This window comes from Mandrillus leucophaeus, unplaced genomic scaffold (genome assembly GCF_000951045.1).
Source record: "Mandrillus leucophaeus isolate KB7577 unplaced genomic scaffold, Mleu.le_1.0 Scaffold182, whole genome shotgun sequence".
Lineage (NCBI taxonomy): Eukaryota > Metazoa > Chordata > Mammalia > Primates > Cercopithecidae > Mandrillus > Mandrillus leucophaeus.
In genome coordinates, this window is record NW_012101832.1 from 2563140 (window position 1) to 2590312 (window position 27173).

Here is a 27173-nt window from a genome sequence, read left to right on the forward strand (position 1 = left end):
TTCTCCTCAAAATTTGAGACTCAAAAATTCTAGGACTGGCTGGGATGGTCTGTAGAAAAGAATAGATGGGGACTTGGGAGTAGGGGGTGGCCATTTCTTTCTGTCTTGTGAACTGAGAAGCAAATGGATGAAAGGAATAGAAAAGAGATCTGCAGCAAGTTCTTTCTTGAGGTCTGGTGCCATTTGTGCCCTTGAGTTCCAAGAAACAGTCTTATATCCTTTTAATGAATTCCCCTTTGCTGCCTCAGCTTAGCTTATGTTGGTTTCTATTTCTTGCAGCTTAAGAATTCTAGCCATACAGATCCCAAACAGCCAATCATCAATGTGAGCAGGTTGAAGAAAAATCCTTCACCCCTGCAAAGGCTTGGATGGAGCTGCTCAAGGCACATCAATCAATGCAGTCAGAGAGACAAGACTGGCAGCTTCTTGGCTGACCTTGAAATGTTTCAGGGGTAGTTTTGGCATCTTGTGTGCCCCAAGTCTACTCCAAAGTGAAATTGCCCAACTGGCTGTTAACAGGCTATTAGTAATTAGTCTGTCTAGTTCTAATGATTGGTTGGTACCTGTGTGTACATATCCTACGTTTACTTAGGTGGAACTTCTCGTGTTTTGGGAGTAGTGATTAACCCTGCAGAGTGTATGGCCTTGTTCTGATCTTTGCAGGAATGTTGATGTTAAGTAGATGCATTGTTTGCCGGGTCAAATTTCTCTTTTTCTGTTGCATTTCTTCTTAAAAACCAAGTTTTTGTTTTCTCCTGTATCATAAAGAGAATTTTATTTTTCTGATAGGATTTTTAACAGACCTTTATGATTAAAATTAGCTGCCTTTGACTTCTGGGCTTTACTCTCTTCTTGGGTTAATTTTAGCTAATCAGTGGCAAAATAAGTTGCCTAAAAATCACACTTCCTTCCACAGTCTTAGAAAAATAAATGAAAAAAGAGACCCTATTTAAGTGGCCTTGTTATTTCTCCCACTTGATTTGCACAGCTTTAGCCTTCCTTCTTTTGTCCATACAAACCGTAACACAAAGGTCACAAAGATTCCTTGACTTACTGAAATGTGGCTGATAGCATTGTCAAAGCAAACATCGGTCTAACCCACATGTTTCATAGTTTGGAGATTTTCAACTAATAAGAGGAATCAAACACTGTATTTAGGGAAAGATTAAGGTCACTGGCCCTCATTTGAGTTGATTGGTCTCTTGAAATGAGATGTTAATTGTGAAATTGATAGGCAGATTTCCATTAGATTTTACCCCCAGTAGTTGGTGTTTATAATTAAAATAATAAAAATGGAAACTGTCCAGTTCAATCAGCATAATCTCCCATCTAGTCTCAAGCAACACAACTGGAGTGAGATGCATCTGTGTGTGTTAGTCACATATTCCTTTACTTCTGGAGGGAAGGGGAAAAATAAATTGCCTAAAGTCTACATATGTTGACAGCTCCACAGAAATTAGAGAACAACCACCACAATGTTGGAATAAAAATGAAAAGAAATAAAGTCACTTTTCTATAAATAATAGAAGATTTTGGATGTTTGCAATTAAGGTTATCACTTGATTCATTCATGCAAGCAATATTTACTGAATAGCTACTTTGTGATGGCACTGTTGTACTATAAGTACTAGGGATATGAGGTGAAGATAAGAGTTGGGTTCCAGATCTTACAGAGCTTGCATTCTGATAGAAAAGGATTTTAAGCAGGGGAGTGGTGTGATCTGATGCTGTTTCCAATGGCTGATTACTCTGGCTCTTGTGGAACAGGCACTGGAAGGGGCATGAATAGTTGCAGGAAGACTAGTTAGGACACTTGCAGAGGTCCAGTTGAGAGACGATAGTGATTTAGAACTGCTGGTGACAGTGGTGAAGGCAAGAAGTGGTGGATTTAGCATTCTATTGGAAGTTGAGTGGAAAGAACTTACTTAGAGATAAGATGTGGGGGATGAGGAATACAGAGGATTAGATTCCTCCCTCCCCCAGCTGAATTGATGGTGGTACCATATTGCAGGTGGGAAGACTTGGGGAGGAATCAGGAGTTCCATCTTGAGTAACTTGACGTGAGATGTATCCAAGTTGATTGACAGGTTGCTGGTTACCTGGTTTCCAGAGGGGACTATGGAGTTCAGTACCTGACTAAAGGAGGCAGAGTTGCCCAATTTGTGGGGAGCCCTAGCAAAATGATTTGCAGGCATGACAATTTAGAATGGGGAAAAATCTTGGCCAGCTGGTAAATTTGGCAGCACCTGAAAAAAGGAATTCAATAAAGATGAATGAAAGTTTTTAAAACCAAAGACAGAATAGGGATGGGAAGGTGGGGAGGAACATGGGGTTTAGCAGAAGTACTTTGCATTATGAAAGGAGAGATGTAGGGAAGAGTAATATGAAGAGGGTGACAAAATGTGTGTGTGTCCTTGAGCTGCCTCCATAATAGAGAGAGTCCTGACTTGGGGGTCAGTCAGATCTGTGTTCTAAGCCGGACACCGTCACTTACAAGCTCTGTCTTCTGGCCAGTTACTGAACCTCTGCACACACACTCAAAGATTTTTTTCTCCCCAAAACATTGAAGTCATTAAGTAAAAACTAATTTGTTTCCCATCTTTTGTTGAGCAAAGATAGATCAAGCTGCAGCTTGAAATGTCAGGTCAGCTTGAGAGAGTGTGACCACACGAATTGAAATAATTGCAGCCAAAAGCAAAGGCATTTTTCTTGAGGCACAGGTCTTATCTTGCATGAATGGGTCATTTCAGCTGTGATTTTTAAAACCTTAAGACAAGCTTCTGTACCCTTGAGGCTGTCTTTTCAGTTCCCAGGTTAGGGGCCAGTGTGCCATTTCCCAAGAGTATCCCAGGTGAAAATATCTGGGACACCCAGTAACCTTGACCACTTCTGTAATTGAGAGGGGATCCAGGGAAACAGAGGTGCACCCTTTCTAAGAATTTAAAGACCTCTACATTTTAGGAAGAGGTATGCAATGTTTTCCATGTCTACATTTTAGGAATGGCTGTAGGAAAGCGTATTGATCATCCCTTCATCTTCATCCATTTTTACATCTCCTTACGAATGGGAAGAAACTTTCCATTGTGGGAACTAGCTTGGATTATTTCTGTGTGATGTTACAGCATCTCAACTTAATTCCAAATCTAGTTGTTTGGCCCATGTAATGCCAAATAATGCTTGATACTTTTGTCCCTGCTGGATTTTACGGGTTGATGGCTAGTACACGGACACAGTCCATGATGAGTCAGCCATGTTTCCCAGTATGTATACTGTAGACGAGTGCTTCTCAAATTTCAGTGTGAACCACCTGCACATCTTCTTAAAGTGCAGACTCTGATTCAGCAGGTCTGGGTGGGGCCTGAGAGTCTGCATTTCTGACTCACTGCCAGGCAATGCTGCATCCTGCTTGTTTGGGAATCACACTTTGAGTAGTGAAGTTGCAGAAGCCTAATCTGTTAGTAGAACACAAGTTGCTCAAGAAAAAAGAAGGAGGAAAGGGTCTATGGACAAAGGTCAGGAGTAAATGGCATACCTTACTGACATCTTAAAGGCTCTGAGAAGTCCTGTAGGTACAAAGAAACTGTTTACTTGTTTCACTTAGGGTCAAATTCATTTGATTCTGAAACATTTTTGTTGTTGTTCCCAAGGAAAACCTATTAATGTTCAGTGGAATTAGTTTTCTTTGTATCACAATTTGGAAAACAATTTAGCATAAGAGAAACAGATTGTCCTACAACTATGTTGATTGTAAATGGGCCAGTATTCAACTAAGGCAGCCACCTGGGAAAGTGCCAGTGTGTGATGAGTAAAAGCCTGGGATCTGAAGCTGAGTCAAAACCTGAGGTTGAGTCTTGGCTCTCCATTTGGGGTCAGTCAACTTCTCTGAGCCTTGATTTTCTAATGTATAACATGGGCATAATAAAAGACCTGGTACATGGGCACTGTTATTATAGTTGCCTGGATTAGCAAAACAGATGATATTGAGCATCTTGGCTAGAGTGAAAAGTACTCAGGCCAGAAGAAACCCAGGAGAATAGTAATACATGAAGAACAGAAGTTTGAGCAGGAATGATCCCTGGAGACTGATGCGGACCCCTTAATTATAGATTAACCTCACTGCACAGTGGAAAGAATTCGCCCAAGACCAAGGACCAATTCATCCAAGCAGCAGAGAGCAGACCAGGACCCAGAACCCTGGTCTGAGCCCACTGCCCTCCAATCCACCTTGCCCGAGCCTCACCAAGTCACCCAAAGAACCCCCTCAGGTTTCCTGTAAGGAGCTACCTTTGTTCCAAACACAGTTTTTGGGGATGAAAACAATCTTCATGCATGAAGTCCAGAATTCACATGGTTCTTCTGTCAACACTGTGTTGTTTGAAGCTGTGGGACAGAGCAGGAAAAGGAGCAGAGGTTTTGCGCATTGGCACCTTTCCCCTGGAGGAGCCCAGGCGCGGCATCCCCATCACAGCCTGGTTAGAATCCTTGGGATTACCAGGGCTCCTGTGGAAACGGTGGTGACCCTCCTACAGAGACAGTGCCTGTGGCCTCTGCAGGATGTGGTGCAGCCCGAAGAGATCCTGCAGAGTCAGGGCCAATCTTGTAGAGACCAGGGAGTGTCCCCAGCCCACCAGGGCACTTTTCCTGTGGTGAAGCCTGCTGGGTTTGGGAGCAGGAAGCTGCTGCCAGGTGAGAGGTTGGAGGGGACTGGCTGCCCGAACACCAGCCTGGTGCTTGCCCCCTCTGAACGCAGGCTAAAAGGATGAGAAGCAAAGGAATGCCCTGCACTTCTCTAGCCCGTTTTCTCTTTCTTTCTTTCCCTTCCTTCCTCCCTCCCTCCCTCCCTTCTTTCTTTCTTTCTCTTTCTTTCTTTCTTTCCTTCTTTCTATCTTTTTCTTTCTTTCTTTCTTTCTTTCCTCCCTCCCTCCCTCCCTCCCTCTTCCTTCCTTCCTTCCTTCCTTCCTTCCTTCCTTCCTTCCTTCCTTCCTCTCTCTCTTTCTTTCTTCTTTCTTTCTTTTCTCTCTCTCTCTCTTTTTCTTTCTTGAGACAGAGTCTTTATCTTTTGCCCAGACTGGAATGCAGTGGTGCAATCTCAGCTCACTGCAACTTCCGCCTCCCGGGTTCAAGCATTCTCCTGCCTCGGCCTCCCAGGTAGCCGGGATTACAGGCGTGTGCCACCATTCCTGACTAATTTTTGTATTTTTAGTAGAGACGGGGTTTTGCCATGTTGGTCTCTAACTCCTGACCTCAGGTGACCTGCCCGCCTTAGCCTCCCAAAGTGCTGGGATTACAGATAGGAGCCACTGCGCCCAGCTGTTCTGGCCTGCTTTCTATGTTGAACCTTAGAATAGCCATGAAAGGCACCTCAAATTATCAAAATTCCTATCTGAGGAGGGAAAAAAAAGGCTCCAGGAGCAGGACGACCTGTCCAGGGTACTACGGGCTTGGACTTGGTGCCCAGGTCCCTTTGTACTCCACCTCTTAAGCCCCAGCCTTGTCTTCACACAGTCATCTCCAGACAACCCAAGTGGGGGCATTTGCCATGATAGCTGAGAGCTGTTACCTCCTAGCTAAATTCCTAAACACTATCTATTTCTCACCCTCTCACTCTGGGTGGGGAGGCAGAGTCCAGGGAGCATAGATGAGGTGCTAGGGCGGACAGAAGGAAACCTGGGGTCTTGGGACAAAAGGACAATCCAGGAAAGAAACCTCACCAACGTCCTAATCACATGATGCTAACTTGGGAGGGAGCTTACGAAGTTCTTTCACGTCCATTCCTCAGTTCTTATAACAGCCTCGCGAGTGGGCACGGCAGGGTTTATCATTCTCATTTTACGAGTGAAGGAACTCAGGCTCAGAGCTGGCATGACTTGTCTCCAAGTTCTCAGGGGAGTCTGGATTAGAACCCAGGGCTCTGGATTGGCCCAAGCCACCCCAGGAACTAGACTAGAGGCCACCACTGTTGGGCCCACACCCCTTTACCACTGCCACACCCAGGAAAAACAAGGTCCCGTAGAACAGCTGTGTAGCACCATGCAGAACTGCCCACTGCCCCGTGCCGAGCAGAAAAAGTGTGAGGTCTGCGAATCATCCTGCTACAGCCCAAGACTCAGCCTGAACCAGTCAGCCTGAATGTGGTATGTGTGTGTGTGTAGGGGTGGGAGTGGGGGCTGGAGGGGAGGCAGAAAGAACTGCGCGCTCCATGCCCAGTCTCCGCGATTTCCCAGGAGGGAAGCAGGCCTCCAGGCAGAAAGCCAGGAGTGTCCCTCATTGCTCCAACAAATGGGTCCTGCAGGAGTCATCCCACGTCCCCGCCGCTGATGGGTAGTGTGGGGGTGAGGAGAAAGGGCACGGCTGTGCCCCCCAAGGACTCCGGCTGAATCTGGGAGGAAGCCCGCTTATTTATCTTATTTCCTGTACACCATTTTGACTTATTTTCCTGGTCCGGAGAAAGAGCTGTAGCATAAACTAAGGCTGCATTCTAGGGGGCCTGTTGGCTCCTTGGAGTCTGTAATTGGGACATTGAAAGGGGAAAAAAAAAAAGAAAGAAAGAAAGAAAAAAAAACAAGCCCACAGAGGAGTGGATGATCTTTTATACTTAAAGTTCCCCCCTCTATAAAAGCGACATATTACAAACCTCTTTCTCCTCTCGAACATTTCTTGCTAAGTGCATTCTGATGCCACATTGAAACGCAAAATAGCTGGAATCAAGCAGGCACCGAAGGCTATTTATATGCTAATCTCTATTTCCCAAGCTGAAGCAGGAACCTCGAGCTTGGTGCTGCTTCTAATGATGGCTCGGCTTTAACCTCTCTGGAAGAAAGAAAAGTATTTTCCTTAAGAAAACAACTCAGTTTCTTTAAGATGAAATGTAATTATCTATTATCAGATGTCCCTTAAAATGCAAGGCCTATTAAAGCTGCTAAAAATATTGAAGCCCTAATTTCACCATAATAGCATTTTAATTTCAGCAAATCACGCTTCTATTGTTACAGGACATTTTGCGGTAGGAATGTGGTAAGAGGTCCATCTTAGCTTTTTTCTTAACATTTTCCTTTCTTTGAGAAGTACAATTAAATCATTGCAATCATCTAACCTTGCTCGACACAAAATTTTACTTATCAAATGCGAAAACAATGGTCATTAGCATTTAAAAGAATTTGTTTTAAAAGTAGCTAAAGTTTAATTGCTTTAAATATTCTTGTCGGAATGTGCAGCCGGCTGTTGGTTCAACGTTCTTATTAAAGAGGGATGGTGTTTAATTGATCGCTGAATTTCATTGAAAAATATTTACCCTATTTCTGGGTGAAGTATGGAAGAGGTGTCTTGCTGGACCCTCAAGGAGGAATGGTTTTGAGGGAGGTGAATGCTTTGTAGAGCGTTGCTGCGAGAGTGACGGAGGTGTGGTGCTCACCTCTGGATTGGATGCATTTTGGGGAACTTTTCCCGTGAAAGTTTCCAAAGCAAACTTCACCAATCCCCTTTTTAATAGACATCAGTAGGAAGCATCTGTGGCTCCCTGCAGAATGCTAGAATGTGTATTTTTGTTTTTCAGAGACCCTTTGAGCATGAAGGCTGGTAAAGAGAGGGGAATTTCAGGTGGAGAAGAGCAGCCTGTCCACTTCTAAGTGGGTTCACCTTTTAACATGGGTTAAAGTGTAACTGTGACCCTGGTAATCAGTACTATTTGTTGAGCACTTGCCATACGCCAGACACTGTGCTGAGTTTTTTAGATGCATCGTTTCCCTTAGTCTTCACAATAGTCTTATGATGGGGGGATATTGCCCCCATTTTCCAAATTTGGCAACTGACACCCACAGAGGTTAATTTGTCCAAGTTTATGTGGCCAGCAGGAGGCAGAACCCCAATTAATCTGAGATCTATCTGGCAACAACCTCCGTGCTATGCTGCCTCCTACCCATTTCTGCTCCTGCTCCCAGACACCACCTTAACTCAGGCCTCCAGCCCAGATCCGGTTCCAGACAGCTCCCCTGGCTCCATGCTACTTCGTTGCTGCCACCTTTGCCTTGGGGCCCTCTGGACCCCTGTACACATGGAATTTGAAAAGTCTCGCCATTCTTTCCCTCTTTGGGTCTCAGTTTCTTACCTGTAAAATGAGGAACTTGGATGACCCAGTCTTCAAGAGCTTTTCTAGCTCCAAGGTCCTCTGGATTCAGTTCAAGTTTACAGAATGGCACTGAGCACCTATGCTGGACCAGCCTGTGTGGGCCTTGGGTGTGCAGAGATGGTGAAATGGGTCCCTGTCTTCTAGATGAACGCCAACACCACCAGCTTAGTATCGCCAGCTGTTCTGCACGTGTGGTCCAGCTGGACAACTGTGATGGGACCCCGCACAGCATGGGTAGAGTCTTTTAGGGCTACAGGACCATCTGATATTTCACTTGGTTTTCCCTTTGTTTGCTGGACAAACTCCTACTTCTTTTTAAATAAGCAGCTCAAGAGTTACTTTTTCTAGGGAGAGGTGTTGGCTCCTTTGCAAGCCCAGATTCCCATGGCCCTTCTCGTCTTTCTCTTACAGCATCTACTCCTGCAACAGAGAAATAAGTATATAGCCTCGTTTAGATTCCTGGCCCCACTGCTTACCGGTGTATGATCTCAGGACCTGGTTCCTTGTCCATGCAGTACAGTGATATTGGTGTCTATCTTTCCTTCTGGTTGTGTAAGTCCTAGATGAGAGTTGTATAAAGCACCTAGAACTGTGCTTACAAAGCATTACTTATGTTTGAAATGCTTGTTCCCCAGTGCCATAAAGAAATAGCACTTGAACGTAAATTTAATTTACTCAGCAAGGCCATTTTTACTTCCTGCAGAAAGGGTACACTCGCCAGCAGTCTCGCCACGAGAGTACCCCTAACAAAGGAGACAGGGTCATTTATAACCTGACGTGTCCACCCTACTGCTGTGTCCGGTTTCCATGGGCAGGAACGGGACCTCACATTCTGTATTTGTCCCGATTGGCTAGCAACTTAGAACTTTTTAAAAGAGGCAAAGGTAGAGGAGAACAAAGGAAGGAGGAAGTAACTTGTGGAATGCTGGGAAAGGCAAAAAAAAAAAAAAAACACCTTCAAATAAGGAAGAGGAACAGGCTATGACCTAATGCTTGCTTGGACCAGTATAAGCATGCCAGGGCAAATGTTTAGGCTAAATTGTGGGAGCTAAGAACATAAAGTACATTGATTTCTTTATCATGGCTAGCAGATATTTAAGAATGTTAGCACAGCTCTTTGAATACATTTTGCTTCTAAAAGAAGTTATTATTTATTCCTAATTAAATGGAGAGGAAAGTCTTTGAAGAGGAACCTCTACTTTACTTTTTACACTTATTATTAATATAGCAAAGGTTCTTACTGGTAGGTGTGTGTTCCAGCCAGGCTGTGTGCTCTGCCAGGTGTGGTACCACAGGAGTGTCACCTTTATATCCCTGTGTCTAGCATGGCGACTGCTGCATAGCAGAAAGCACTCTATAGTGGCCAAGAACACTTGGCCATTTTATGCCACCTACTGGCTGTGTGACCTTGGGTAGGTTCCATGACCTCTCTGGCCTTCTGTTTCTTCATCTGTAAATGGACATAATTACAGTGCCCTGATTGTGCAATTATTGAGAGAGTGAAATGAGGCCAAGCTAGTAAAGTGAAGTCTTGCTCAGAGCAGCTGTAAGAGTTCAACCCATCATGTCTATCAGGTTACCAGACTCTCATTAATAACTGACATCTGTATTCTACTCTCACATTCTTATCTCATTTAATCCTCACAACAGCTCTGGGAGGGGCCTCCATTATCATCTCTGTTTCTCCAAGATCTTACAGCTGGTAAGAGGCAGGTCGCCTGACCTCACATCCCGGCCTGCATTTCCTACCCCATGACATCTGCTCATATCGTGAAGGCAGACAGATGAGGGAATGACTCTCAAATAGTCCAAATAGTCTTCCATCAAAGTTAGGTGGGGCTTGGGCTCCTGGCTTGTTAGGAATTCCAGCTAAATTGATTTCATAATGGTGGGTCCTGAAGTGACACCTCCAACAGGAAGCTGCCCTTGGCTTTTTATACTCGTCAGGGGCTGTTATAAATTTGATTATATCTGAAATAGCAGATTTCAAGTTGAAGTCCCCTTTGTCCACTCTGGAATTCAGATTTATTTCTGAGAGACCAGTGCAATTTTCTTATCTTTGTTACAAATTACTACAGTCTGGGTTAATCTCACGCAGCAATAAAGCTGTTTGCCTAGGAAGCTTCCTGCAGTGTCAGAGCTGATGAATGGCTCCCTCTGGCTATAATAATTCAGTCTAGAACATTGAAAAAAATACCAACTTGGTTCTTCTGCAGGAAACTCCACCGCATGCTTGGCTGCTCAGATTGTTGGGGATCAGAGACTCTCACCTGGGTTAGGGCATTGGCACCTTAAACCCATGAGATCTGAGGGGCCCCGTGATGAAATGGCAGGCAGCATCGCCCCTCTACTTTTAAAGAAGGCGGACCTGTCTGGAGTTTTCTGAGTGTGGCTGTCGATCTACAGTAGAAGCCACAGCAGGCAGAGGGGACAGACTGAGTGATTTCAGGACGAGGAAGTGAGTGGGCTGGCCTCAGAAGCAGAGAAGAATGCACTGTGGGTGAAGGGGCAGAGGACTTGTATTTCATTCATTCAACAATGACTGTAGTTTAAAAAATCTAACATGTACACTGATTAGACAATGCACTATTGACTTAATAGAAAACTTACTGGGGGGCATGGGGAATGAAACACAACTACTTTCAATGTGCACATTGATTGTAAGACTCACTGTTGTGGTCCTAGGAGGCATTCTAGGGAGATTTAGATCTGAAGGATGGGAAGAGATGGTCAGGGGGTGTGTGTGTGTGTGTGAGAGATATCTAAGCAGTTGGGAGGAAGAGTATTCAGGCAGAGAGACTAGCATGCCTGAAGATCTTAAGAATACTTGCTCAAGAAACTGAGAGAAGGCCAGTGTGACTTTGGGGGCAAGGGGCTGTGGAGAGATAAAGCTGGGGGTCAGCAGGGTATATATCACATGAAGGACCTTACAGCCTGCCTAAAGAGTTTAGATGTTATTCTGAGGGCAATAAATTCCTCAGATAGTAGTATTTAATTACCTTCTCCCCCTGCCCCATCACAGCAAGTCCTCGTCATGGGTGCCATGTGCCATTTGGTCTCTGTCCCATTTGGAAACTGCCAAGAACCCTATCCTTTCACTTCCTCTTCTCCCTAGTGGCTTGGTCGTTTTGACTCATTCTATTCTAAGCATTCGCCTCCATACTTTCTGAGATAATTTAATGAATAAAAGGAGGAGTGGGTTATCTTTTCCTGCTTGGAATTTCAGCTTTTGTCCTTTCAACACCAAAACCCTCAAGCCCTTGAGATAAGAGAGCCCAAAGCCCTGGCCTTCCTCTCCCTTCTCTTTTGACTTCAAGGATACTCTTAGAGTTGTTTTTTAGCTGATAGTGTTCTTTGCTGTGAAATGAGCTGAGCAACAAGGAGATGGCATTAAATTTCCATTCATCTATCCACCCACCTATCCACCCACCACTTTGAGCAGAAACAAAGGGCTTTTAAGGATAGTGTTTCTTTGACAACTGCCCACTTCTGAGAATGGGCTACCACAGCCTTGTTTCCCCACTAGGCTGTCTATTGTCTGAAAAAAGACAATGTCCTGAACAACATACTATAATGTTAAAAACCTGGGCTCTGTGCCTGGCGCGGTGGCTCACACCTGTAATCCCAGCACTTTGGGAGGCCAAGGCGGGTAGATCGGGAGGTCAGAAGATCGAGATCATCCTGGCCAACATGGTGAAACCCCATCTCTACTAAAATACAAAGCATTAGCCAGGCATGGTGGTACGTGCCTGTAGTCCCAGCTACTTGGGAGGCTGAGGCAGGGGAATTGCTTGAACCCAGAGGTAGAGGTTGCAGTGAGCCTGAGCTGAGATCACAGCATTGCACTCCAGCCTGGCAACAGAGCAGGACTCTGTCTCAAGCAAACAAATGAACACACACACATACACACAAACAACTAAAAAACAACAAAACCAAAAAACCTGGGCTGTGGAGTCAGACTCGCTGAGTTCAATGTCCTGGCTTCATCACTTACCAGCTACGTCAATTTGGTCACACAAATCCGATTTTCGTTACGGTGCTTACCTTATCTGTAAAATGAGGCTGTTAGCAGCACCTACCTCAAAGGCTGGTAAGGATTAAATGAGTTAATACACATAAGCTTTTAGAGCAGTAGTTGATACTTAGGAAGGGCTCCACAAGTGTTTGCTATTGTGAATACCCTTGGACTCAAGTGGACCTCCAATACCAGCTGGGTCAATTCGATTCTCTCTCCTCTCCCTGAAATTTGGAATCAAGATTGGAGTGAAGCTGGGTCATTCGAAACTGCAGACTTGAACATATATTGTAGGGAGGCTATTCTAGGCTCCAAGACATTGTTCTGCAGAGGAGAAAGAAAAATGAATGTCTAGATGGGAGATAGGAAGTGGGCAGGGGTATGAGGAAGGGAGAGAGGGGACAGGGAGGCAAAGAGAGAGAAGGAGGAAGAGAAGGAAGAAGAGGAGAAGGAGGAGAGGAAAGAAGGGAGGAGAGAGACTTAAGGATGCTTAAGTGCTTGGGTTCCTGATCTTGGTCCTGCTCATAGTGGTCAGGGCTCACCTGCGTCCAGGTAAATCCCCATTTGCGTAATTGCTTTTTGCTTTATGTACTTTGGAGTGGATTTCTGAACAGGAGTGAAGGAAACAAAGGTAAGGTAAGCAGATCATATGCCTGCCTTCAAGGAATTTGCCATCTGGCAAGTGAGTATGGGAGATAAGACAAGGTTGCAGCTGACCAGAAAATGAGTGTGGATGGGGCTGTGAGAGAATGAAGGACCATGACAATTCAGGGGAGGAAGTCGTCTATTAGGACTGGATGGCAGAGGGCTTGTCAGAGGAGGGAATCGTGACATTAGGTTTTGGAGGATGAATTTTGTCTAAACTCCCCTCATGGAGCTGAGCCATGCCTATGGCTTCCAGCCACAACACCCTATTGGGGCTTTGCATGGGAAACAGCTAAACTCTGAGAAAGATTCTCAAAGTAAGATTTCCCGGCGAGGCACAGCATTCCCTGCCCCACAGTGTGTCAGGGCTCTTCAATCTGACAAGGCACTGATTAATGTTCTGGGGTTCTGGATGGAGGTGCACCGTCTTATTTATTAGCATCCATTTTAAAAAAATCTCAAATAGTGTTAAGAGGATGCTCTAAGAGGGAAACATAATTTAAACACTCTCTCCACCTACCCTGACCTGTTGAGTATTAAGTGTAATGAGAAAACCTGGGGAGCCATCAGAGCGTTTTGTGAAGCAAGCTCATCCTGCAATCAGATCAACCACCCACTGTGGCCAGACCTATAGTTCATGAACCCAGTGGGACAAGTTGCTATTTCCTATATCCATTCCAAGTGAAACTTCCCATTTCCGGATGTTTGCCTGTGCTGTTCCCGCTACCTGGAATACCCCACCCTGTCCTCCTCCCCCGTACGTCGACCACCAGAACACAACAATTCTTCAATGCCCATGGTGAATGGGCCTTTCCATAATGTGCATTTTCCATAATTTTTTTTTTTTTTTACTCCCCTGATTCCCAGATGTGGTTTGGCTCTGCCCTGAGTTCCCTCATTTTGGACCTTTTGGGCAGCATTACCTCATTCTGAGTTTTATTGCAACACTAAGCAGTTGTTTTATTCTTCCTTATTTATCCCCTCCCAGACTGGGACCTCTTCAAGGACAAGACCCATGGTTTATTCTTTCTTGCATCCCCAGAACTTCCGTAAATGCTTACTGACTGTGTAATAACACTTCTTAATGCTTTAAAGTTATTGATAAACAACAACCAGAAACATGTGGTGCTAATCATTTGCCAGGAATTGGACTACGATAAATCATTTCATGGAATTCTAATGCCAGTCCTGTATGTAGGTGGTATTATCACCACTTTACAGGTGAGAAGACTGGATGGGGCCAGAGAGAATTAAGTAAGGCACCGTAGCTCATGGAATAGCAGAATTTTATCTTCAACTCCAGCCTAAATCCAAAGCTTTTAACTCTTGAAAATGATGATACTGACTCCCTTCTCTAAGAACCCACGAAAAAGCAAATTAGAACAACAAAGAGGTCTTTTTAAAGTTAGCCTACGACATGAGGATAAAAAGAGACCATCAATGTTGACAGTGTTGCATTGAACCAGATGCTCTCCTATGCTTGAGGCATTGATGCTGAGTCAAAAAAACCAGTCACTCCCTTTGACCCAAATATTGCATATATGTTGAAAATTTATCTTAAGGAAATAATCCCAAATATTGGGGAAGGAAACAGTAAATACAAAGATGTTCATTGCAGCATTACTTATGATAGTGAATACTCATTAATAGAATTCCTAAGTAAATTATGGCCAAACTCCATACAATATTAGGCAGGATTAAAATGATAGTTATTTAGGTTGTGTAGCATGCCAAAAAAATGTTTAGGATATAATAGTAGGCCACAAAAAATTGGATATACAATTGTAAGTGCACCATGGTTACAATGAGGTGAAAGCTAGAGCTTCGGGGACTAAAAACGCACCAAGAATGCTAATAACAATTGTGTCAGGATGAATGAATTATGGCTTAGTTTTGTTTCTTTTTTCCCCTATTTTTCAATTTTTCTGTAACATAGTTATATATTTTTATTATGAAAATGATGTATTGTTTTTAAAAGCTGATGAATAATTCTATAGCTGAACCTTATTAGCAGCCAAAGGCGACCTTGTCTAAAGAAGATGTCCTCCAGGCCTTGGATCAATGCCGGGGGTCAGGGCAGCATGTGGCTCACACCCTGGGGTTGTGGAGGTGGTGGACACCTGCATATGTGTCCTGTTACACTGGAGAACTGCCAACATGGGGCTGACCCTAGGGCCCTGAAGATGTTGCCCACCAGTGGGCTAACCTAGCTTTCCGGGTAACAAGCACTCAGACCTCCTTTTCCGTTGGAGGCATCCCTGCTCCACACATTGCTGTGTCTCTCTGTTCGTTGTAGCCAAGAGCTGAGGAACGAGTTCAGAAGCTCAGGGATGCAAAAAGCTGGATAAAGCATCTTCAGGTAGTAAAACCCCCTCTTTTTGGTTGAAAACAAAAACAACAGGTGAGAGATGACACTAAAGATGTGATGGACGGTTTGGAACATTTTTTATCTGCCCAGTTAGTTGATATGGGTTTTGACCACCTTCCGGGCCAGTTTGGGCTGTGTTGTTTCTCGCTTTCAGCTGTTCTCAGTTCTTCCTCCGCGTGCAGAGCTCCTTGAATAGTTAAGAACAAGGTGAAGGAAATGGGTTTGTGAAAACTGCCTCTGATTCCCATCAGGTGTGAGGTTGTTGACCTTTCCTCGCTGAGTGGGGGTGGGACCTCTTCTTCCCTCTGGTTTGAATCCTGTTATAGCTACTTACTAATTGTGGCTAAATTATTTGGGCAAATTCTTTCATCTTTTTTGAGCCTCAGTTTCCTTATCTGTAAAATGGATGAGAAGGATAGTTCCTGCTTCAGCGGATTGTGGTGAAGTTAAATGAATTGAGGTGTATCAAACACATAGTGCAGAGTTGGCTTGAGAGTGCTTCTTAGTGCTTGAAAAATGCCAGCCCTTGTTATTATTGTTTAATGATCATTCCTTCCCTTGGGTTCCCAGCTGAGGCAGATGGGCTTTTCCTTTACTAAGAACTTTATCGGCTGTAATCCCAGCACTTTGGGAGGCTGAGGTGGGTGGATCACCTGAGGTCAGGAGTTTGAGACCAGCCTGGCCAACATGGTGAAACTCTGTCTCTACTAAAAATACAAAAATTAGCTGGGCGTGGTGGCACATGCCGGTAGTCCCAGCTACTCAGGAGGCTGAGGCAGGAGAATCGCTTGAATCTGGGAGGTGGAGGTTGCAGTGAGCCGAGATTAAAAACAAAACAAAACAAAACAAAAAACTTCACTAAGGGAGAAAGAAAAGGAAATGGTAGCAGAAGATACAAAATGATCCAAAGACTTCCTATGCCCTTTATGTTTCTGAGCCTCAGACCTTGTCCCTGAAGAAATTCTCTTTCCCCAAATCACTAGGTTTTCCCAGAACTTTGGTCTGGCTTCTGTTGATACCTTCCTGGACTGTCTTCATATTAAAGAGACTTATTTCCCACCCAGAATAGTTGATCCCTGGCATTGCCCCCTCCCTGCCAAGGTCTCAAGACCAAAATTTATTACACACAAGTCACTGTAAGTGCAATACATACCATTTCTAATTGAATTCTTGCAATTTTTGAGGTAATATTATTATTTTTATTTCAAAGAAAGGGAGGCTCAGAGTAGATAAAGAACTTTCCCAGAGTCACATTGCTAGTAAGAGGCAGAGCAAAGATTCTTATCTAGGCCCAGATGATCAGGAGCCCATGTTCTTAACCACCACAGCTGTGAGATGTTAACATTAATACCTACTGCCCAGGAGGTTGTAGTAGGGATTATTAATGAATATGAAAAAGTACATTGTAACTTCTAATATGCTAGGCAAATACAATGGTGTAATAATGTATAACAACATAAACAAGAAGAAGTGCAACTTGTGGTTATAAACTTGTGTTCAAATCTACTCTGTCACTTATTAACCCTTAATCATTGAGTGACCTTGGGCAAAACACTGAATGTTTCCAATACTCAGTTAATTTTTTTCTCTATAAAACAGGATGGGGTTATGATGACAGTTAAATTTGGTAAAGCCCTTAAGACAATGTCTGGCACATAATCGACAATAAGTAAACTCTAGAATATGAACTCCATGGTGGCAGAGAGTATTGGCTGCTTTGTTCATTATTTGTGACCAGCACCTGGCAAGTACTATGTGCTCAATCTCTGCTGCATGAATGAATGGTGAGGGTCCTAGTTGTTGTAGCTATAATGTCTCCAGTGTGGCCATTCTGTTTCCAGGGACATCAGCTATGTTGGATTTTTATGGATGACAAGCCTGGCTCTGTCAGTGGCAAATAATTTGATGAATGGATCTGCACAGCTCCTAGATACCATGACTTGAGTGGCCTGATCCAGAGGCAAGAACAGTCTTATTGGCATGCCTCGAGTTGCTTCTACCTGAGATATCATCATTTTTCCTGTGAGGAAAGTCCATCCAGGAAGTTCTCTCTGGGCCTAATTGGAGTTGCTTGTCAAAATTTATTGGCTAGAGTCAAAGGGAAGACCCTATAAAATTAGGATTCCACAGGGCTGGAGAGACCACTGGGGCTTGGACCATCCTGTGGCCCTACATGGGGCCTCCTACCCCACCCCTTCCTAATAAGAGGCCAGGAGTAGTTAGAATTCAATTACGCCCTGGTGAAGAGAGTCTTCCAGGCAGAGCTGGGGCAGGCCCGTGTCTGGGCTGAACAGAACAACCGATTTAAGCTAAATCAACGCCTACTTAAGTGAGCCGTAATAAGCATTCTGGGGGCAACGCCAGCCTGGGGGCATCATTTATCACTGGGTAATAGAAAACCGTAATGAATAATAACTTGGGCCCAGCAGCCGGAGCATGCATACATTATGGGGTTCGAGCTGCCGCTGTCCACCGAGCTGGGAGGGTGGGTGTGAAGCCAGGGTGGTGGGGTTTGCATATTGAATTCTGCCGCTGTGCAGGAAGGCCTTTGTTGCACAGAAAAGCCATTAATCTCATACCTGCTTTGCCAGTCTGCAGTTGGTGTGGCGAACACACGGCCTATTTTCTTGTATTGCACCAAGAGGGAACAAGACACCCCCGAGGAGAAAACCTGCTCTAGAGAGATGGTTTTGGCCTCTGCCTTGGTCAATGTACGAGAACACAGACCTCAAGTCAGCTCCCGTCTGAGGCCTGATCCCAGGGTGTGTTCATTTTCTCACCAGGCCTTGTCAAGCAACACAGTTGGAGTACCAGCAATGCCCAGAGTTCTGTGCTGGCTAATGGTGGGGTCTGGGGATAGCATAGGGTAGGCCTGTGAAGCTCCTGTCATGGCACTATTGCATTTCATATCCACTTCTGGTTTTGAAATGGGCGTTACACTTGTGCCCTGTTTTACATACCAGAAAACTGAGAATCAGAGGGGTTAAATGGCTTGCACACACAAATAGGAAGGGGGGGTCCTGGATTCAAATCCAGGGTTCTGATATGAATTCTGAACTCTTTACTTTTTATCACCTTCCCTCCCAGATAAAAAGGCTTGAACACGTCTTAATCTGTTCTCTTGATCCCATTCCCTTCGGGCTCTGGATCCTAGAGCGTTAGTTATTGTTCCGTCGTATGGTGGGCCAGCAGGCTACTCCCTCCTTCGGAAAGCTCTCCTTGCGTCTTCCATGATATGCCTTCTGCCGTTCACCTTGGCCTCCTTAATGGGATAATTATTACTTCTCACTACTGTTGTGAGGATAATTTTTCAACCTGTGCTAATCCAAGATTCTTCTGGTCCCATCAGCTTAGGCGTAAGGGAAAACTGCAGGAATAATAATAATAATAATAATAAAAACAACGCCAGTGTCTTCCTGTCTCAGACTCCACTGCAGGCTTCTTCTCAATCCTTCCCCTTGTGTTCTTTGAGGATTGCTGGGGTACTTATCTTGCTGGCACCTTCTGTTGCTTCCAGGCAGCCTCCGTGACTCCTTCTGTCTACCTCCTGGACCCATTGGGTGGCTCCCAGTTTAGTGTTTGCCTTTTCTCTGCCTCTGACACTGGTTTCTTGGTGCTGGGTCTCTGGAGGTTGTCCTTAGTTCCTCTTGACTGTGAGTGACTTCTCTTTTGTTCCCCCAAGGTCCCCACTGAAATGGGGGGGGGGATAATGTTGCTATTTTTCACATTCACTAGTTAATTCAACAAAACTTATGTGTACCTTCTAGTGGCTGGACATTCAAAGGGGACTTAGACCATGTCCTTCTATATCAGAATGATATCTTCCTCAAGGCTGAACCTCCTTGCTCACCTCCGTATTTCAATTTCAGAACTGCATAGTCTTGTTTCTTTGTTTCCTGAGGAATCTGCTGCTAATGCTTGTTTTACTTGACTGGCTCTTGACCATACTCTTAGCTCCTTAGGATCCATAATGAGTTCATGGAAGCCTGAAGCCAAGCATGAGTGCCATGAGCTATGCTGGGTACTGTTCTCCCTCTCTTCTGCCCCTAGCCACTGTCCTCAGACTGAAATGGGGCCTGGGCCTGAGTTTTCATTGATAAAGGCTGAATTGATTTAGACTGGCATCTTAAGACTGAACAGTTCACTTCAGGGAAATACCTCTGCAGCATTCCTCATAAACCACTGTAAATAAAGTCCACTCACTTAAATCAGCTATAAATTGATAAAACCAAACACCACAGAAAAGAAAACAGAGAGAACTGTCCTAATTCTTGTTTGAGTTGTAATAGCTTTGTTCTGACCTAGTCTCTCTTAGTTTATTCTCAACTATTTCAGACTCGTAATCCTTTTGACTCTTTAATCCCTTTGCTATCCATTTAACAAACCCTATGAAAACAAAGCTTTTTTTTTCATAATGAAATCATCAATGTGATGTTGGCCATGGAGGTGGGTCACACAGCTTTCCTTTCATTGTTATTATTATTATTTTTAGAGACAAGGTCTCACTCTGTTGCCCATGCTGGGGTGCAGGGACACCATCAAGGTTCACTGCAGGCTCAGGTGATCCTCCCACCTCAACCTCCTGAGTAGCTGGGACTACAGGTACACACCACCATGCCTGGTTAATTTTTGTATTTTTTGTAAAATGGGGTTTTGCCATGTTGCCCGGGTTGGTCTTGAACTTCTAAGCTTGGGCAATCCACCTGCTTTGGCCTCTCAAAATGCTGGGATTATAGGCACAAGCCTCTGCACCTGGCCCAGCTTTCCCTTGAAAAGGACCAGGGAGTTGGCTGACAGCCTTCAGGTGCTGTACCTTTGGATCTCTGTGATGTTCAGCTGAGGTTCATTTTCCCTAGGCTGTGCCTGGCCAACCACCAAGCACTGTGCAGGTAACGGAACTGGACCACTTTCTGCTTGATGCAGGACTCCTCTCGTGGGCAATCAGTGCTCTGCGGCTCCTCAGAGCTGCACTGCAGTTCGAGGCTCTTCCTGTCCAATCCTCTTTCCTTCTGCCTCTCCTTTCACAGCTATCAGGTTGGTATTGCAGATTGACGATTCCCCCTGCCCTTTAACTCTCACAAACGTTTCCTGCAATATATACCTTGCACTTCTAATTCTGTTCTGGTATCTGCTTCTAGGAGGGCCTAAGCTGACACACATGCTCAGAGAGAAGCAAACAACAACATATTCATACATCATATATACATTTAAGATGACTTCAAGGAACTAGGATAGGGACTTTGTGAAAGATGGTATGCTAAGCAGCACCTTGGTATTCTTTGTGGTGGGCCCAGCTTTTGGCTGTATTTGTAGTATTCTAGCATGGACCCAGCTTTCGGCTGAGGCTCAGTGAGTAACGGACACCAGGACTCTTCTAGCCTGACTGCACATAGTGTGAGTCTGTTGTGTCCAGGGGCAGAATTGAGAAGCCAGAAGGTGTTGCTTTGGGCTGCCTTGCTCAGCTTCCTTTCCTGTGTTGTAATCACCAAGAACTGTGCCAATCATTAATATTAAAGTGGTTGCCTGCATGCTGTTTAGGGACCACTGGACCTCAAGAGGGATCCTTAAGAACAATCTGCCAATCTCAGTTTTAGCTTCCAGAAGGCCCTGACCCCTGTGGCCTGAGAACTTGTCAGTCTTCATACCCTGAGAATATGCTATCCCATGTCCTATACCCCCATCATCCAATTTTAGGAAAGTCTGTGGTTCTAATTTGGAGGTAGGCACTGATCAATATCTGCCACAACGTTAGGGTAGGCTGTGACCTGAATGACGGTTGTGGTAGATGGGAGCTGAGTGAGGTGGTCAACTGGCTGAAATTGGTAAGCAGGGGTATGTGGCCTGAGAGGTTGTGAAGGAACCACAGGAATGTCCAGGTGGCAGAGAGGTCCAGAGTCTGGAAGGTAGGAACACTGGAGCTCCATGTTGCTGAATTCAAATAACTTCTCTATCTTCATGTAACCCCTGTCAGCAGAAATCCACACAGCTAGCAAGTCCCTTGCTGGTTAAAGATGTTTGTATCTAATGTTCATGAGAGAGATTGGTCAGTGGGGTTTTTTTCCTTTTAATTTATTTATCTGGTTTTGGGATCAGGGTAATGCTAATTTCATAAAATGAGTTGGGAAATGTTCCTTCTATTTTCTGAAAGAGTTTGTGCAGAATAGTTATTATCGCTTCATTTAATGTTCATTATAATTTAGCAGTGAAGTCATTTGGGACTGGAGTTTCCTTTGTGGAAGGTTGTTAGTTATGAGTTCGTTTCTTTGATAGATATAGGACTATTCAGGTTATCTGTTTCTTCTTGAGTGAGCTTTGGTAGTTTGTGTGTTTCAAGAAATTTGTCCATTTTATATAGCTTATATAACTTATTAACATAAAATTATTCATACCATATCATTCCCTTGCTGTCCTTTTAGAATCGGCAGGATCCACAGTGATGTACTCACTTTAATTCTTGATATTGGTAATTGTTATTTTACCTTTTGTTTCTTTCTGTTTGACTAGAGGTTTATCAATTTTATTGATCTTTTCAAAGAGCCAGATTTTGGTTTCATTATTTTTGTTTTCTATTTTATTGATTTATGTTCTAATTTACCTCTTCTGCTTATTTTGGGTTTAACTTGTTCTTCCTTTTTAAATAACTTAAGGTGAACACTAGATAATTGATTTGAGAATTTTATGATTTTCTAATATAAACATTTAATGCTATAAATCTTCTAAGCATTGATTTAGCTACACTCCACACATTTTGATCTGTTGTGTTTTAGTTTTCATTTAGTACAAAATATATTTATAATTTCTGTCACAGTTTTTTTAGATCTGTATGTTATTTAGAAGTGTGTTGTTGTTTAATTTTTTTTTTTTTTGTAAATGACAAACATTTATTGGTGTCACTTATGGCAGAAAAAACTTCCTACACCAGATGCACATGACCCAATTGTTAAATAGAACATTTTGAAGGTGAACACACACCCTAACCCAGGTTTTTTACCCACTTTTTAAGATGGTCAATTCTTCTCACCCCCAAAGACATGTGAGCAACTGCTAATGAAAAGCAGTAAACAGCCACTTGGGTTGTAGCATTTTCAACTCCACTCTGAGGTGAATATTCCAATTACATTCGAGACTTAAGTTCTCTCAATTTTTTCCTAACGAAAGTTCCTGAGTCCAGTATTTACAATATTACAGCACTAGCAGATCAGTGTCTACAACTCATCTTTTTCTGCTGTATCCTCTTCACCAGTTGGGGGAGGGCCTGCCCTTCCATAGAATTTGCTGGTAATTGGTTGAACAATTTCTTCTAGTTCCTTCTTCTTAGCTTTGAAGTCTTCAGGGTCAGCATCTTGGTGGCTTTCGAGCCATTCAGCCTTTTCTTCTACAGTTTTTTCCATGGTCTTCTTATCTTCAGAGGAAAGTTTACCTCCCAGCTTTTCTTTATCTCCAGACTGATTCTTTAGATAATAGGCATAGCTTTCCAACTCATTTCTAGTATCAATGTACTCCTTGAACTTGTTGTCTTCCTCAGCAGACTTCTCAGCATCATTAACCATCCTTTCAATTTCTTCAGGTGTCAGGCGATTCTGGTCATTGGTAATTGTGATCTTATTTTTGTTGCCTGTACCCTTGTCTTCAGCTGTCACTCGAAGAATACCATTCACATCCATCTCAAAGGTAACTTCAATCTGTGGGACCCCACAAGGAGCAGGAGGAATTCCAGTCAGATCAAATGTACCCAGAAGGTAATTGTCTTTGTCAGGGGTCGTTCACCTTCATAGACCTTGATTGTAACAGTTGGTTGATTATCAGAAGCTGTAGAAAAGATCTGAGACTTCTTGGTTGGCACTACTGTGTTCCTTGGAATCAGTTTGGTCATGACACCTCCCACAGTTTCAATACCAAGTGTAACGGGATACACATCAGGCAGTACCAAGTCACTTGTATCTTGATCACAGAAGGCACACCAGCCTGGACAGCAGCACCATATGCTACAGCTTCATGTGGGCTTATGCCATGGGATGGTTCCTTGCCATTGAAGAACTCTAACCAGTTGCTGAATCTTTGGAATTCCAGTGAAGCCACCAACAAGAACAATTTCATCAATGTCAGATTTCTTCAAATCAGAGTCTTCCAACACTTTCTGTACAGGCTTCATAGTAGACCGGAACAGGTCCAGTGGAGCGCTTCAAATTTGGCTTGAGTCAGGGTCTCAGAAAAGTCTTCTCCTCCATAGAAGGACTCAATTTCAATTCTTGCTTGATGTTGAGAAGACAGGACCTGTTTGGCCTTTTCTACTTTGCGCCAGAGTTTCTGCACAGCTCTATTGTCTTTCCTGACATCTTTGCCAGTCTTCTTTTTGTACTGTGTTCCACGACACGCTGGTCAAAGTCTTCTCCACTCAGATGAGTATCTCCATTAGTGGCCACAACTTCGAAGACACCACTGTCAATGGTGAGAAGAGATACATTGAAGGTTCCACCACCCAGGTCAAACACCAGGATGTTCTTCTCCCCCTCCCTCTTATCCAGGCCATAAGCAATAGCAGCTGCTATAGGCTCATTGATGATCCTCATAACATTTAGGCCAGCAATAGTTCCAGCATCCTTGGTTGCTTGGCGTTGGGCATCATTGAAATAGACTGGTACAGCAACAACTGCGTGGATAACCTTCTTTCCCAAATAAACCTTAGCAGTTTCTTTCATTTTAGTGAGAACCATTACAGAAATTTCTTCAGTAGCAAATATCTTTGTTTGCCCACCTCCAATATCAACTTGAATGTATGGTTTAGTTTTCTTTTCAACCACCTTGAACGGCAAGAACTTGATGTCCTGCTGCACAGACGGTTTGTGCCACCTGCAGCTGATGAGCCGCTTGGCATCAAAAACCGTGTTCTCGGGGTTGGAGGTGAGCCGGTTCTTGGCTGCATCGCCAATCATACGTTACCATTCAGGAGTGAAGGCCGCATAGGACAGGGTGATGCAGTTGCCCTGATCATTGGCAATGATCTCCATGTGGCTGTTCTTGAACACACCAACGCAGGAGTAGGTTGTCCCCAGGTCGATGCCAACCACCGTGCTCATGTCCTCCTTCTTGTCCTCCTCGGCCCACACTGCGCTGAGCAGCAGCAGCATCGCGGCCACCAGGGAGAGCTTCATCTTGCCAGCCAGTCGGGCAGCAGCAGGCAGGGCGTCACAGGCAGTCCAGCCACAGGCCGCAGCACAGGAGTGCAGCGCGGTTACCGACTTGCAGGTGGCAGGGGCCGGGGTTTACAAGGTGCCATGAACCAGGTGAAGGGCAGGTCTGGAAATGCAGGCCATGGCGCTTACGTCTCACACTCGCGAAACACCCCAACGGGTTGGTCTGTCTGTGCTGTCTCGGCCGGTGTCTGTATTGTTTAATTTTCAAATATTTGAGGGATTTTCAGTTAAAAGATGTCTTTTTGTTACTGACTTCTAGTTTAAATTCACTGTGGTCAACAAGCATAATTTGCATGAGTTTAATCATATTAAGTTGGAGACTTATTTTGTACCCAAATATGATCTTGGTGAATGTTTCATGTGAACTTAAAAAGAATATGTATTCTTCTGTTGTTGAGTGGTGTATTCTATAAGTGTGAGATTTTTCTGAAAATCTACTTCTTATAAATTTTTTGAATTAGTGTTAACATGGTGTATTTTTTACATCCTTGCACTTTTAACCCATATGTGTCCTTATATTTAAAGGTGGTTTCTTGTGGATAACACACAGTTGGATCCCATCTGACACTCTCTGCCTTTTGGACTGTTTAGACCTTTTTTTTTTTTGAGATGGAGTCTTACTCTGTCGCTGAGGCTGGAGTGCAGTGGTGTGATCTTAGCTCACTGCAACCTCCACCTCCTGGGTTCAAGTGATTTTCCTGGCCCAGCCTCCCGAGTAGCTGTGATTACAGGTGCCTGCCACCACACCCAGCTAATTTTTGTATATTTAGTGGAGACGGGGTTTCACCATATTGGCCAGACTGGTCTCAAACTCCTAACCTCCGGTGGTCCACCTGCCTTAGCCTCCCAAAGTGCTGGGAGGCATGAGCCACCGCGCCTGGCCATAGAACTTTACACTTAATAAGGTTATTGATATAAATGGGTTTAACTATACCATCTTGCTATTTCTTTTTTATTTCCTCATTTGTTCCTTGTTCCTTTTCCCCCTCTTTTCTTGCATTCTTTTGTAATAAATGAGTTTAAAAAATTTCATTTTTAATCTTCAGTATTGGCTTATTTTCTCTTTGTTGTATTAGGCTGGTGCAAAAGTAATTGCAGTTTTTGCCACACCCTTTTGCACCAACCTAATAGTTTTAAGTGGTGAATCCAAGGTTTATATATGCATCTTTATCTTATCACAGTCAAATGTTTCAAATAATATACCACTTTACACAGTGTAAGAACTTTACAATAGTATACTCCCATTTCCCTCATCCTGCTTTTTTTTTGCTATTGCTTTAATAAATTTTACTTGGGCAGTTCGGTGGTCCCGCGGGTCTGTCTCTTGCTTCAACAGTGTTTGGATGGAACAGATCCAGAGACTTTTCCTTCCAGCCTCCAACCGCCCTCCGATTTCCTCTCCACTTGCAACGTCCAGGACCATCTTCTCGGCCATCTCCTGCTTCTGCGACCTGCCAGCACCGTTTTTCTGGTTAGCTCCCTCTTGCCGACCAACCATGAGCTCCCGGATTCATCAGAATTATTCTACCGACGTGGAGGCAGCCGTCAACAGCCTGGTAAATGTGTATCTTCAGGCCTCCTACACTTACCTCTCCCTGGGCTTCTATTTCAACCACGATGATGTGGCTCTGGAAGGCCTGAGCCACTTCTTCCGCGAATTGGCCAAGAGAAGCGCGAGGGCTACGAGCGTCTCCTGAAGATGCAAAACCAGCGTGGCGGCCGTGCTTTCTTCCATGACATCAAGAAGCCAGCTGAAGATGAGTGGGGTAAAACCCCGGATGCCATAAAAGCCGCCATGGCCCTGGAGAAGAAGCTGAACCAGGCCCTTTTGGATCTTTAGGCCCTGGGTTCTACCCACACAGACCCCCATCTCTGTGACTTCCTGGAGACTCATTTCCTAGATGAGAAAGTGAAGCTCATCAAGAAGATGCGCGACCACCTGACCAACCTCTACAGGCAGGCTGGCTGGCCTGGCGGCTGGGCTGGGCAGGTATCTCTTCCAAAGGCTCACTCTCAAGCATGACTAAGAGCCTTCTGAGCCCAGCGACTTCTGAAGGGCCCCTTGCAAAGTAATAGGGCTTCTGCCTAAGCCTCTCCCTCCAGCCACTAGGCAGCTTTCTTAACTACCCTAACAAGCCTTGGACCAAATGGAAATAAAGCTTTTTGATGCAAAAAATAAAAATAAAATAAATAAAATAAATGTTACTTGTACACATGGTATAACTTCCACAGTACTTTGTTATTACTTTTTATTAAAACCACCAATAATCTTTTAATGAGATTCAAAATGAGGAAAAAAGAAAGCCTTTTATATTTACCCACATATTTACCGTTTCTGCTGCTCTTCATTCTTTTGTGTTGATCCAAATTTCCATCTGGTATTATTTCTTTCTGCCTGCAGAACTTTCTGTATCATTCCTTGTAGAACAGCTCTGCAGGCAATAACTTGTTTCAGTTTTTGGTTGTCTGAACAGTCTTTATTTCACCTTTAGATTTAAAAGATTTTTTGCTGGGTAAAAAATTCTAGATTGGGCCGGGCACAGTGGCTCATGTCTGTAATCCCAGCACTTTTGGAGGCCGAGGCGGGATCATCTGAGGTTAGGAGTTCAAGACCAGCCTGGTGAACATGGCAAAACCCCGTTTCTACTAAAAATACAAAAAATTAGCTGGGCGTGGTGGTACATGCCTGTAATCCCAGCTACTCGGGACGCTGAGGCAGGAAATCGCTTGAACCTGAGAGACGGAGGTTGCAGTCAGCCAAGATCACACTATTGCACTCCAGCTTGGGCAACGAGAGCAAAACTCTGTCTCAAAAAAAAAAAAAAA

The 27173-nt window shown here is 44.1% G+C and overlaps 2 pseudogenes across 2 annotated transcripts; one reads left to right on the forward strand and one right to left on the reverse strand.

Annotated features, from left to right (window-relative positions):
* Nucleotides 1-11224: 11224 nt before the first annotated feature.
* Nucleotides 11225-24305, reverse strand: LOC105537971 (annotated as a pseudogene). The gene is made up of 3 exons (XR_001005811.1): nt 22175-24305; nt 15155-15159; nt 11225-11236 (listed from the first exon to the last, which is right to left on the reverse strand). The product of XR_001005811.1 is annotated as a 78 kDa glucose-regulated protein pseudogene (transcript).
* A 1341-nt stretch (nt 24306-25646) lies between these two features.
* Nucleotides 25647-26547, forward strand: LOC105537972 (annotated as a pseudogene). Its single transcript, XR_001005812.1, has one exon. The product of XR_001005812.1 is annotated as a ferritin light chain pseudogene (transcript).
* Nucleotides 26548-27173: the final 626 nt, after the last annotated feature.